Raw genomic sequence first — 14629 nt, forward strand, 5'->3', positions numbered from 1 at the left:
GTTTGTTTAAGTGTACTGGGCTGATTTTTGGGTTAGGTTTAGTGGGTATTGGGTTTTGGGTCTGCTGGAACTGGGCTGGGTAAAATTGGTCTGTACAGCTGCCCCTCTTTACTCGTTGTCGTGTAACAAAAACAGTGCAAAGACTAAGAAAGACCAATTTTGCCTAGTCTCGCTGAGTCTTGACTTCTTTTGACGCTTCTCTTCTTTAAGTAGCCTCATTCAGTCCACTATGTCTTGTTGCGTCGATCCATTCCACTACACTTTAGAAAGATACGACTTGTAGCTTCAATCTTCTTCGCAGCAACTTCAGGGGGACGAAATTTATGGTTTCAGTTTGCTCCACTGCAACGTCAGGGAGATAAGACTTGTATCTTCAACTTGCTCCACTGCAACTTCAAGGAGATAAGGTTTGATATGATAAGATCGGCTATCTACAGTCTGTTCCACTACAACTTTAAGGAGATAAGACGGGATGCGATCTACTCTACTGCAACTTCAGAGAGATAAGATCTATGGTTTTAATCCACTCCACTGCAACTTCAGGAAGATAGGATTGATTTCTTCTATCTGCTCCACTACTGCTTAGGGAGATAAGACTTGTAATTTCCAACCTATTCCACTGCTGGTCAGGGACATAGGACTTGTGGCTTAAATCTGTTTCCCTACTTCTGGGGAAGATAAAATTCGCCATCTTCGATCTGCTCAGCTAGTGCTTAGGAAGGCAAGATCTGCTATCTTTAACCAGCTCCACTGCAACCGATGGAGGCAAGACTTTATTTTCGATCTGCTTCGCTGTTAACGCAGGAAGGCAAGATCTGTTATCTTTAACCCGCTCCACTGCAACCAATGGAAGCAAGGCTTTGTTTTCGGTCTGCTTCGCTGTTAACGCAGGAATGCAAAATATGTTATCTTTAACCAGCTCCACTGCAACCGATGGAGGCAAGATTTTATTTTCGAGCTGCTTCGCTGTTAACGCAGGAAGGCAAGATCTGCTATATTTAACCAGCCCCACTACAACTGATGGAGGCAAGGCTTTGTTTTCAATCTGCTTTGCTATTAACGTAGGAAGGCAAGATCTGCTATCTTTAACCAACTCCACTGCAACCGATGGAGGCAAGGCTTTGTTTTCGATCTGCTTCGCTGTTAACGCAGGAAGGCAAGATCTGTTATCTTTAACCAGCTCTACTGCAACCGATGGAGGCAAGGCTTTGTTTTCGATCTTCACTGATCTGTTCTCTGGGGAACATGACCTGTATATTCTATTTTATGAACCTAATTATGCCTAGTGATTAGGATGACATGATCAGAATGAATCAAATGCTCCTAACTAGACATGTGTGAATGGTGTTTGCATGAATGCAGATTTTTTTTTGAGAATGATCCCGCTTAGGTTGTCATTACTCGAAGTTTATTAAGGCTTTAACGCTGACGTGCTACGTCTTCTCGCTTGACCGACTTCTTCAAAGAATCACTTTAGTCAGATTGCCCCCACTGTGAAATCCACTGGGACACAAAATTTGTACCATCATTCTCCCACTGTAATCCAAGCGTAGAAATATGTGGCCTTTCCTCAATCCTTCATTATCACAATTCAAGGATACAAGATCCGAGTCGTTCTAGTTCCTTACACCATTCCCAAGGTGTCGTACCAAAGACTTGTGTGCAAATGAAGGCTCTCTTCTCTGAGGTAACCTCTTCCCATTACCTGATGATCATTGCTTGCTTGTTCATTTAAGCTTTGTCATTAACCTGTCATCTTATCATTTTGTTCAACCAATGCATTCGACAATGAAATTCAAAGAGAAAGTCTAAGTTCAGACTCTTCCTTCTCAGATTTCCAACCTTTAAAATTAGTGTGTTCTAAACAATAGTCCTGTTTTAGGCTCCTATATTATTTAGAAACTTTTCAAAGTAATATGCAAAACTTCTTTTGTGAAAGTTTTATTAGTCCATTAATCATTATTCCAATGCAACATGTTTGCAAAAAGGTCATAACGATGGATAAGAATAAAGTTGGTTCTGAGCATAGCTCGAAAGAACAAATTATCGAAAATAGTAAAGAAGGATGAGAAAGAAATTAATTGGGAATGTATATCTTGGAAAGGAAAAAAGTATTCCAAGAACAAAAAATAATATGAGAATTGGGCGTCCTAGATATCGCAACTTGAACTTCTCTGTACAAACTTTCTGAAGATTATTTTGAGTTGGACATGTGTTTAGGAGATCTACAGTGCTCTGTCGATGCCCCAAGATGTCGCCTATCCTTTCCTGTTGATTCAGGCATAGCAAAATCACCACATGCCTAATTTGGTCAAGATTCGAGTTGCTTTGATTACCTCATGCCCCACTTTAATCAATATTTGAGCCGCCCTTTTCGGGTTTTCAACTCAAATCCCCTTTGGCCTAAGATGCCATTTGCGGGTTTTCCCCTTAGCCTCTCTATTTTTACTCTTTCATTTTTCATTTTTTCATTTTCGTTTTTCATTTCCTTTTTTTTGTTCTTGAAATCCATTGTTTTGCAGTACGGTGACGAACCGTGATGTCTAATTTTGAACTGATTACAGCCCTCAACTATCGTGCTGTCATTCAAGTTCAATACAATTTCCAATACCATCCTCTCTAGAGTTCTATATCGGCATATGATGACATTGACGCATGTAGTAACCTCTATCCATTTGATGAAGTAATTAATGATATCAATAGCAAAGCAATGCCCATTAGAAGTCTTCGATAATGGTGATGTCCATGCCTCATTTTGCTCAAAATTTGAGTCGCCATTTTCGGGTTTTCAACTCAAAACCACCTTTGGTCACAAAGCGCCCTTTGCGGGTTTTCGCCTTGGCCTCTCGTTTTCTTTTTCCTTTTTCTTTTTCTCTTATTTTTGACTTTGATTTTTTTTGAATTGGATCTGAACCCATAGGATTAGGCAAGTCCTTGTTATCCCTTTTCGAAGAATTTTCCTTGATATCGAGCCTTTTGGGGTGCCACTACGACAGAAAACTTTGGATGTTCCTTCTTAATCAGGATAAAATCTGACAACATCTTGAAGGGACGGAAACTCGATTTCAAAGGCAAAGCTATGCTGACTCAACGAGAAAGGCATTGCCCCGGCAAAGAATTACACCGTTCATACTGCAAATTTCTAACATCGCGCTATTGTGCAGATTTCATTATCAGCGGTTAACCTAAGCATATCCTGGTATGATCATACAAAGACATCTTTGAACTCTAGAGGTAACTCAACAAGGCCTTGCTTCGTCTTTGCAGTCAGGTCAATTCCAATATTCACCAAGCTCACAATTTCTAATGATTCCTTGAGAGGTAGGATCTGTTTCTCCTCTTGTTCTAGCATCCTCAACAAGTTTGGAGATAAGCTACGATCTGTGTCATTTCCAAAGTTATGAGATCCGTCTAAACACATGCCTCGCTCAAGAGGAAAATCTGAGTCTGTAGCAGTGTCACTTATGTCATTGATATCTGGGGACTCATAATAAGTACCAAAGAATATACAAAAGAAAGTATAAATTTATGAATAATTATTTATACAATATGATTATGAATGAATGAATGATATGGAAGAAAATCTAAAAGAATGAAATAATCAGACATAATTATTCAAAAAGAATGAAAGAATATTGGCTCAAAAGTGAATGCAAAGATGTATTTTATTAGAATAATAACGTTCAGACATTAGCCTATTTCACAAAGGAATTTCTATCGCTTTAGGCTAAAAACAACAAAAATATTCTAAACATTACTCTAAATAAGCTCTGATAACTACAGGGATTTCTTCCACAAGCTAATTGCTTAGAACACTCCAGGTTTATAAGGGCGGGTATCTAACAATGTCCCTTTTCCTTTGTTTTTCATTGATGTGAATATTTCCCACTCTTTTCCATGCATTGCATTGACTCCATTATCAATTATGATTGGGTAATGGATTTCCCACACTGGAGTCGTCATCAAATTTTACGACGCCCCTACTGATAAGCCTTTCAATCGGCTTTTTAAAGGCAATGCAATTTTCTATGGAATGCCCCGTATTTCCCGCATGATATTTGCATTGCGCATTCGCATCATGCCATTTGAGGTACGGAGGCTGTGGGGGTTTTGAGTAGAAAGGGGAAACAATGTGCGCATCGAATAACTTTTGATACAGCTCCTTATACATCATCAGAATTGGCGTGAACTGGAGGTTCTCAGTACCTTGTTTCACAAAAGGTTCTTGTCTAGATGAACCTTGCTAACTAGCAATCACCTTTATTGGCTGTGTAATCTATTTGTTGTAAGTGTTCACATTGCTCACCTCGTTTTCCTTCTTCTTTAAGTCTGACATTCTATTATTTTCTCCAGCATCAATCTTTCCAATTCTCACGGCACTTTTAATCATTTCACCGCTCATGACTAAGTCTGAAAAACTCTTCGAAGCACTTCCCAACATGTGAGTGATGAACGGGGCCTTCAATGTGTTGATGAAGAGCATCGTCATTTCTTTCTCTAGGAGTGGCGGCTGAACTTGGATAGCGACCTCCCTCCATCTTTGTGCGTATTGCCTGAAACTCACTCGGTTTCTTCTCCATGTTTTGTAACGTAATTCTATCAGGGGTAATATCTTGCCTCATGAATGCTTGTGCTAGGTCCCTCCATGAACTAATCTCGGTACAGCTCAATTGATTGTACCATTTAGATGCTGCCCCTACCAAACTATCTTGGAAGCAGTGTACTAGCAGTTGATCATTATTGACGTAGCCAGTCATCCTTCTGCAGAACATGGTGAGGTGAGCCTTGGGGCAACTAGGTCCATTGTATTTTTCAAATTCAGACATTTTAAACTTGTGAGGAAGTACTAAGTCTGGTACCAAGCTCAGATCTTTAGCGTCGATTACATGATAGCTATCAGCACCTTCCAAGGCTTTGAATTTTTCCTCCAACCATTTACACCTATCTTCCCACTGTTTTGACAATTCTTCATTTGCTTTGTCCTTTTCAGCTATTTCATCGAAGTCAAGGGTAGCGAGATTAACAGGGTTATTGCCAAGGTTAGAGCCCCGTCCATTTTGGAAGTTCATTGGGGCACTGACCTGAAACTGCTGAGGCATGATCGTGACTGAGGATTTGCGCGGGTACACCTCGGTCTGAACTTGCGCATGAGGAGGTGTAAAGCCTGGAGGATATAGAGGTCCTTCATCATCATCATCATTAACCATAGGGCTTTTCCCTTTATTTACTCTATTTGTCAGTAATTGCGTTAGCTTAGTCATCATGTCATTTTGAGATTCCAGCACCTTTTGTGTCATGTCTTGCTGAATCTTTTCCATTTGTTCCTTCATTTGCCTCTGTAGCTGATCTTGCATCTCTTTTTGCATTTGCTCCAGTTTCTCTAATCTTTGATCCATTTCTTTAGTTTTGCAACGAGTGCCGTAAGGGTGTTTGGTTGGTTGGTTTTCCAGATTAGCTGAAATAAATTGACTCAATTAGACTCTTTCAATGGATTATAATGCATGTAATGCAGATACATAAAATGAATGCCTAGAGAGACATTGATTTTGATTCAATTATATTTAGGAAACTTTTCTAGAAAGCAGATTCCTTTACATAAAGCAGATGCATGTACGACCCCGCCCTTATATTCCTAGAGAGAACATCAATCTTTTCCTTCATCTGCATGTTTATGATAATCTCACCAATTTCCAACAGACGCCACTGCTAGCTTCTTTTCTAGATCTTGGTCGTCATCTTCAGGAGGCTCGTCAGCTTCTTTAAGGGAGTTGGAACGTCGAAGGTTCTTGGACAATCGTCTTGAATCCTTAGGCCACGAAGCAAGGTCACGAACTCTTCCATCCTCCTTCTTGTGTTTCTCAGAATATATTCAGGCAATCGTATTATTTCTACTTTATCAAGAAATTCGTATTCCATGACAAGCTTTCTAATTTAGTAATTGGATTTGAATCAATATCTCATTCCTAAGATGCAAATACAATGCAATCATAATCAAAACAAAACAAGATGGGTTAGTACAAAACAGAAGCAAACAAGGAAAACAAAAGTACCTAGTCTAGTAACCACTAGGGATTTGGAGTAGTCCTACCTAGGGTGGGCTCCTAAGGTCTTTTACAAGTGGTTTGGTTCTAAAGTGAGGGTACCTGAACCAGCAGATTCCTCAGTCCTCACCCGTTATAGGCTCATATGGACTGAGTTCAGTTCAGGGGAATACATTTCCCTATGGCCATGCGGAGATGAAAATCTCACCAAGACATAGGTACAGATGTATCCCGGAAGCGATTCACTATCCCATGCGGAGGTGAAAACCTCACGAAGGCGTAGTTTCTCACTCCTACTTAAAAGGGTATGACCAACGGTCATGCAATGCAATGCACAGAAATATATCCGAACTTAAACTAACACAGCGATTATAAATCACAATGATAAAGATCGTAATAAAGATGAACAAAAATACAACGAAAGGATCGTATATTTAAACTAAGTTTTTGATTTTTGACAAAAAGTAATCAACTCGTGGCTTGACTCTCGTGTTTGTCCCCAGTGGAGTCGCCAACCTGTTGACACCATTTTTTGATGAAAACGGGGTCGACTTGGATTTTGAAAATGAAAACGAAAATGAGATTCGCCACCAATCCTTTTTGATAATGTTTGATCGGATCACCTTGAAAAGTGATTTTTTTAATAAACGATTTGATTTTATTAAAACAACGATTTTGGTCCACGAAATTCAGAAAATAGGTTCGGGAGTCGGTTACGCACGAGGAAGGATTAGCACCCTCGATATGCCCAAAATTGGTACCTAGTTGATTACTTAATGTCTTAGTGTCGAAAAACTGAAAACTTTAGAGAGACTTAAAATACGATCCTAAAAAACACTTGAATGACATGGATTAAGATTTAAGAGGATATTTGGGAGAGATTTACCAAAAAAAACCCAATTTTTTTTATAAAATTACCGAAATAGGCCGGTTTTTTAATTATTTACCGGACTGGGCCGTTTCCCCCAAAAGCGCGACCTGCTGACGTGGACGCAATGTGCTGACGCGCGTGAACAGTGTCCAACGGTCAAAAAATTGACCGTTGCCCCCCCAAACGATCAATTTTTGTTTTTTACTATATAAACCCCCACCCCTTTTATTTTCACAAACAAATTCAATATCAATTTCTTTCAAAAATTCTCTCAATTCCTTTCAAAATTTCTCTCAATTCCCTTCAAAATTTCCATCAATTTCCTTCCAAAATTCTCTCAAACTCTCAAATTCCTTCCAAAATCCTCTCAATTTCCTTCAAAAAATCTCTAAATCCATATTAAATTTCTTTTTCCATTAAATTTCATTTTTTAAAAAAATTTTAAAATTTTTTTATTTTTTTTAAATAATTTTAAAATTTTTAATATTTTCAACAATGGCCGGATCATTGATTCGTCTTGATAGGAATCACATATCGGGGGAGCAAATGAACATGGTAAGTATTAAATTTAAATTTTAAAATTTTTTTAAAGATATTTTTATTTATGTATTTTTAGATATTTATTAATATATTTTTTGTTATAAAAGGCTGAAGATCGGGTATTGGAATGCAATATTCGGAATATGCATGCTCCATCACCGTTAGTAGAGAACTACCTGCGGGAAGCGGGATTTTGGCACGTGGCGACGGTAGGCCGGGGATGCAAGTTGGAGCCGAAACTGATCAGTGCGTTGATCGAGAGGTGGAGACCTGAGACGCACACATTTCATCTTCCATGTGGAGAGTGCACTATCACTCTAGAAGATGTCCATCTGCATTTGGGATTGCCGGTGGATGGGCACCCAGTGACCGGGTCTGCCCAAGCTAGCAATTGGGAGGCGGTGTGCTACGAGCTTTTGGGCGCCGTTCCGGATAAAATGGATGGAGGTAAGGTGGAGATGGGCTGGTTACGTGCCACCTTCCCCGGTCTCAATGAAAATTCAACCGAGATTGAGAGAATCCGATATGCTCGATCATACATTCTTCAAATAATTGGAGGCTATCTCATGGCTGACACATCACGGAGCCGTGTACATCTAAGGTGGCTGCTAAAACTCGTTGATTTTAGAGCAGCCGGTGAATTTAGTTGGGGGTCTGCCGTCTTGGCAACATTATATCGGGAGATGTGCGGGGCGACCAAACCGAGGAGAGAAAAAATCGGAGGTTGCCTGTCACTACTGCAATCATGGGCACGGTTTCGCTTTCCATTTCTACGTCCTCAAGTGAACCACCCATATACATTCCCACTCGTAACGAGGTAAATTTTATATTACATTTTGAAATTGATATGTAGATTTTGTAAGAATAAAAGAATGCTAAAAATTTATTTAATTAGGTGGAGCCATCCGGCAAGTTATCGTGGAATATCGACTGAACTTGAAGATATACGGCTTCTATTGGAGCAACGCTCGGAAGCAGAAGTAAGTATTATTGCAAATAGATATTTCCATACATTCGCTAGTGGATTGAATTTAGTATTATGTATATATGTAATATTTCTATCATGTTCATGTAGTTTCAATTGACACCATACGAGGATCCGGCAGCCCGGGCAGTAATCCCGGAAAAGTTTTTACAAAATCCGAACGCTTGGCACGTGAAAGTGGTGTTGATCAACTATGCAACCGTGGAGCCCCACCAGACAGACAGAGTCCTACGACAGTTTGGATGTAGACAACCGATCCCTGCGGACCCTGAGGAGTTTGACGAGCACCACAAAATCGACCTTCGGCTATTAGGTACGGATTGGCCGTTGTACTGGTCAGTGTACACAGAAATGTGGGAAAATCAAAATGAATATCTACCTACTCGGGAACCAATCATCGTTCCCGAGTTAGCGTGCGTTCCAGAATACATGCCATGGTTTAGGGCCCATGGGAAGCCGTATTTACTCACGCCGGAGGAGAGGCGGCGGCAAATACGTGTCGGAAGGGAAAGGCGCGGGCCTCAAAATCCAAAGGGACAAAACTACGAGGGCAGCCCCTCAACGAGGCCCAAACATTCACCCGGTTCATCATCAGCGACCATGAAATCACCGTCCCCAACGAGAGCACCAACGCAGTCACCTGGCGCAGCCATTCAACAGATGATACCCACGCATTCTCCTTTCCCTATGATGCCAAGTATGTTTCCTAGCCCTTATATGTACCCTAACCCGTACATGTATCCTTTTCCGAATCCTATGGCAGGTTGGAGCCAAATGCCCGGATCAGCTCCATTTCCTGTAATGCCGAGCGGACCACCGATAACTAGGCCATCGGTGCAGGAGGGGTCGCAAGGGGGCCGTCGGGGAGCTCTCCTTTTTACCAATTGCCAGCAACGCATGGCTTTCAGACTCCGTCGCCGTTCATGATGCAAACACCTCCACATACACTATTCTTTGAAGGTGGATCATCGTCCCAAGTCCGACAACCAGATGCCGAACCGGAAGAACCAGAATCCCCACCGGAAGAACAACAACCGCCGCTGGAAGCTGAGAAAGGAGGAATCCAGCGCGTAACCGTCGACGGCCGTTATGTGGAACTGAATCCCCCGGTCATAGACATAGATTACCGTATTAAAATAAATCATTTGATGTAATGAATTAGAAGTTTATGACGATGTAATACAAATAGAATTTTTTCCGAGTTATTTTGACATTATTTGATTAAAATCCCTAACCCTACTTAATTAAAAACCCTAATTTAATTAAATTAAAACCCTAAACCCTACTTAATTTTATAACCCTAACCCTAACCTAATTTAATTAAATTAAAAACCCTAACCTAACCTAATTTAATTAAAAAACCCTAACCTAACCTACTTAAATTAAAAACCCTAACCTAACCTAATTAAATTAAAAACCCTAACCTTATTTTAATTGAATTAAAAACCCTAACCTAATTTTAATTAAATTAAAAACGCTAACCCTAACCTAACCTAATTTAATTAAAAACCCTAACCTAATTTTAATTAAATTAAAAACCCTAACCCTAACCTAACCTAATTTAATTAAAAACCTAACCTTATTTTAATTAAATTAAAAACCCTAACCTAACCTAATTTAATAAAAAAACCCTAACCTAACCTACTTAAATTAAAAACCCTAACCTAACCTAATTAAATTAAAAACCCTAACCTAACCTAATTTAATTAAAAACCCTAACCTTATTTTAATTAAATTAAAAACCCTAACCTAATTTAATTAAAAACCCTAACCCTATTTAATTAAAAACCCTAATTAAATTGTAGTTTTATATAATGTTGGATTTCGTAAAATGTTTTGACTCGTACTAACATTTAAGAAATTGTAGTAATTTGATAATTTAACCAAAATTTAATACAATTATCAATACATAATTGAATAAAAGGTAATTTCTCCTATAATTACATTCAACTATTGCGATTAGGACATGATCGACTTGTATGGCCTGGGTTCCTACACCATCCGCACAATTTCTGTTGACTGGCTGTTTCTCGGATATCCATATTGTTCTGTATTCTAGTGGAGAAAGGTCGACCCTTCGGCTTGCGACGCAATTCTCTATCCGGTAACAGCTTAAAGGGAGCAAGAGATACGGGCGGCCACTTACGTTCATCTGGGACCGGTGGGAAAACGTGTCTCCATACGTTGTACATGTTTTCTACTTTGTACACTTTGTCCACATAACTCAGCGGATCCAGACGGAGATTCTGACAGGCTGCAATAACATGAGCGCATGGATAACGAAGTGCATCGAACTTCCAACAGTCACAGGTCCTGTTTCGCAAGTGTACACGATATTGGCCGCCAACAACGCCTTGGTGCGGTCTATCGAACTCCGTCACGCGAAACCATAAATTGTCTCGATCGTGACACACAGCGTGCATGATATTTGCCCTCGCCTTCGCCTTGTTCATTTCTTGAACTACCTTACTGCACCATACATGCCTACCCTGCATCTGGCCTGCATAAGAAGCTGCTCGCTTTGGAAATAGCGCCGCCAAACGGAAATATATCTCTCGCACAACCGCTGTTATCGGTAGATGGTGCGTTCCTTTAAGAACAGAATTTATGCATTCTGCCAGGTTCGACGTCATATGGCCATATCGTAGGCCTCCGTCGTATGCTTGTGCCCACTGTTCGAAACGTATGTTGCAAAGGTAGTCCGCCCCTTCTCTATTTTGGGATTGCAAGATTGCCAACATCTCGTGGAAACGATCTTTATTCATTTCATACCTTACCAATATAAGAACATAGCGAATATTTTATACCCCTTCTACGAATAAAACTAATTCAATTTGACAAACGAAATAATACAGTTATACAGTAAATACCCATGTTGGTCACTTGTCGTCGTTCCGTCTTAGATGGATATTGCCTGTAGTAGTTCGAAGCAATGTGTCTCAGGCAATATCTATGGTGTGTACGCTGCCACAAGCTTCCCTCTCAATCAAATGCAGCTAGTATACCGGCGCCCCGATCTGAAATAACATAGATATCAGGTTGGGGGCACACATGCCTCCTTAACCTAGAGAGAAAGAAATCCCAGTCATCAGACGACTCCCTCGGTGTTATTGCATATGCAATTGGAAGAATTCTCCCACCGCCATCCTGTGCCACTGCAACCAGTAACCGATGAGTGTACCTACCGAACATGAAGGTACCGTCAATTTGTACCAACGGCTTGCAGTACAGAAATGCGTCTCGACATTGCTTAAAGGTCCAAAATAGGCGTTTGAACACTTGGCATCCACGTAGCAATCGGCCGTTGTAGTACGCATGTTCCATTTGAAGGTCTGTGATGGCACCTGGGACGTATCTCTCTAGCACCTGACACCATTGCCATATTTCATTATAAGAGGCGTCCCACCCACTATGCATCTTCTCCAATGCCTTATGCTTAGCTATCCAAGCCTTGCGGTAAGAGGGCGTGTACCCCATTTGGCTACGGATATTGGCAATTATCACCGACACTGAAGTCCGAGGATCTGCTTTTATCGTGGGCAGTATCAAGCTAGCCAACATAGCTGAATCCATTTTCGGATGATCTTCTGAAACACCTGCATAGGGAGGGAGTACATTAAGTAATGCAACATTGGAAAATCCAAAAATTATTCATACACATTCAATACTGTACCTGGAGCACATGTATGTGGACCTTTGTACTTTTTGATCTCCCACAACCCTGTCCTCTTCCTTAACGAGGCGACGATTTTCCATGAACATGTGTCGTCTTGCACCGCACACTTCGCCTCAAACTTATCAGATTTTGATTTAACGATGTGGTAATTAACGCCGTTTTTGATGCTATGCTGTTTCAAAGCACCAATAAAACTATCCTTATTGGTAAACTGATTACCAACTTCAAGTTCACCAACATCTACTCCCGAACTTGTACGATCGCGCACCCGGTGTGGTAGATCTGGAAACTCTAACGCATCATCTGCTGATAGATCGACATTATGCATGTGGGCTGGAGGTGAATATGCACTGAATCGTGGATTTTCTTCATCATCTGCACTCATATCACCATCTTTACCTTCTATTAGAATAGGCTCCGGTTCAGAAAATAATCCCACCTCTGCACCATTCAGCCCGGGCTCTCGAGGTGGATCCACATCGGACTCACCTTCTAACCCACAATCATCTGCAGCGTACGACGTCCCCTCACCAGTTGATGTCGTAGGTAGTACGTCATCCCTTCTTCTAGGCATTTGATAACGCCCCCAATTGGATGTAGCTTGCCATCCTGTAGAACTTGATGCGGTTCTCCAGCTCGTATTTCCAGCGTCAACCGTCGAGCCACCGACGTACATGTCCCATCCACCGACAGAGTGTCTTGGGGGGGATGTGCATTCGACACCGCTACCGAACATGGGCTGTTCTGTATTTTGTAACACGCTAATCAAGTGTCGGCCAGGGGTCGTGTATACATCTCGAACACCAGACGGAAGTACATCATTTGGTGACGTAAATTGTACATATAACTCAATATAAGTTGCTCCGCTAGCAAGATGAGTCTGCACCATTGCCTCCAAGCTACGGGCACCTTTTATGTCGAACGAGTCATATGTCACCGGATCAACAGAAGAACAAAATCGATACGTCATTGACTGAACTTTCATTGGCGTGGTTCCGAAGATTTTACGCCTAATTCTTTTACGGAGTTCTGTCAAATCTATGTTTTGGCTAAATGACAGTCGCACCGTATTCTCCGACAAAAAAACAACACCATTCTCGGTGTGGCAAACCTCACCATCGTAGTAAATAACAACACTAATACGTTCACTCATTTTGAAACTCTAAATTTCCTAACCCTAACCTAAAATGTTTCTGCTCCGAGTTATGCATTCTAAGAAAATTCTCTGCCTAATTTATAGCCTCAGCCCAAACTTGCTACTGTAGCGAAATCGCGTCCACGAGGGCGCGATTTGACACTATTTGCTCAGAAACGTCAAAAAAAAATTATTTTCTACATGACCAACTGTAGCGAAATCGCGTCCACGAGGGCGCGATTTGACACTATTTACTCAGAAACGTCAAAAAAAAATTATTTCCTACATGACCAACTGTAGCGAAATCGCGTCCACGAGGGCGCGATTTCACAATTTCTTCTCATATAGCAACCTGGTATCAGTGATTTTATACTATTTCCTCAGAAAACGTCAAAAAAAATTATTTCTCACATGACCACTGTAGCGAAATCGCGTCCACGAGGCCACTATTTCACAATTTCTTCTTAAATAGCATCCTAGTAGAAGTGATTTCCCACTATTTAACCAGAAACGTCAACTCGAAAAAAAATTTTCCTGTACCCCTAACTCCTAAAGGCCTGCACCCTAAACCCTAAAAGCCATAAAACGTAAAAATCAGGGTCAAAATCGCATTCCCGATACCGCGCTAAGTGACAGGAGGTCGCGTCCACGTCAGTGCAACCTGCTGACGTGGAAGGAAATCGCTCCCTTGAGGGCGTGATTTCCTTCCACGTCAGCAGGTCGCGCTGACGTGGACGCGACCTTCTGCCCCGTCCCCTGACATCGCTCCGACGTGGCGCGATTTTAGGGGAAATGGCCCAGTCCGGTAAATAATTAAAAAACCGGCCTATTTCGGTAATTTTATAAAAAATTTGGCTTTTTTTGGTAAATCCCTCGATATTTGGCTATTTGGTCAAACGAGAAATCGAAACCCAGCACATTAGGGCACATTTCCTCGAATTTTCAAACGCAAAATATTGTCTTACTTCGAAATTTTAAAAGGATATTTGGCTATTTGATCGAACCAGAAAAATCGAACCCAGCACATTAGGGCACGTTTTCTCGAATCTCCAAACGCAAAACATTGCCTTTATTATTTTTTAGAAAAATCCTCATCTTGAGAAAACGACATGTCATATCCAATGCGTTAGGACACAATGTATCGAATTCCCGATACGAGAATACATGCCGAAAAATTTACTTATTTAAAAAGACATTTAATTATCTCGGGTTTAGAAAAGGGATCATGCCGAGTAAGTTAGGACACGATCTTTTCTTAATTCCTGAGATCGTTTAAAACTTGAGTTTGAAAAGATTCGTGTATTTAGATTTATCGTGAAAATCGAAACCCAGTATGTTAGGGTACGACCTTCTCGAATCTAAACACAAGATTTTGCTTATT

The sequence above is a fragment of the Gossypium hirsutum genome, chromosome D10, assembly GCF_007990345.1.
Source record: "Gossypium hirsutum isolate 1008001.06 chromosome D10, Gossypium_hirsutum_v2.1, whole genome shotgun sequence".
Classification (NCBI taxonomy): domain Eukaryota; kingdom Viridiplantae; phylum Streptophyta; class Magnoliopsida; order Malvales; family Malvaceae; genus Gossypium; species Gossypium hirsutum.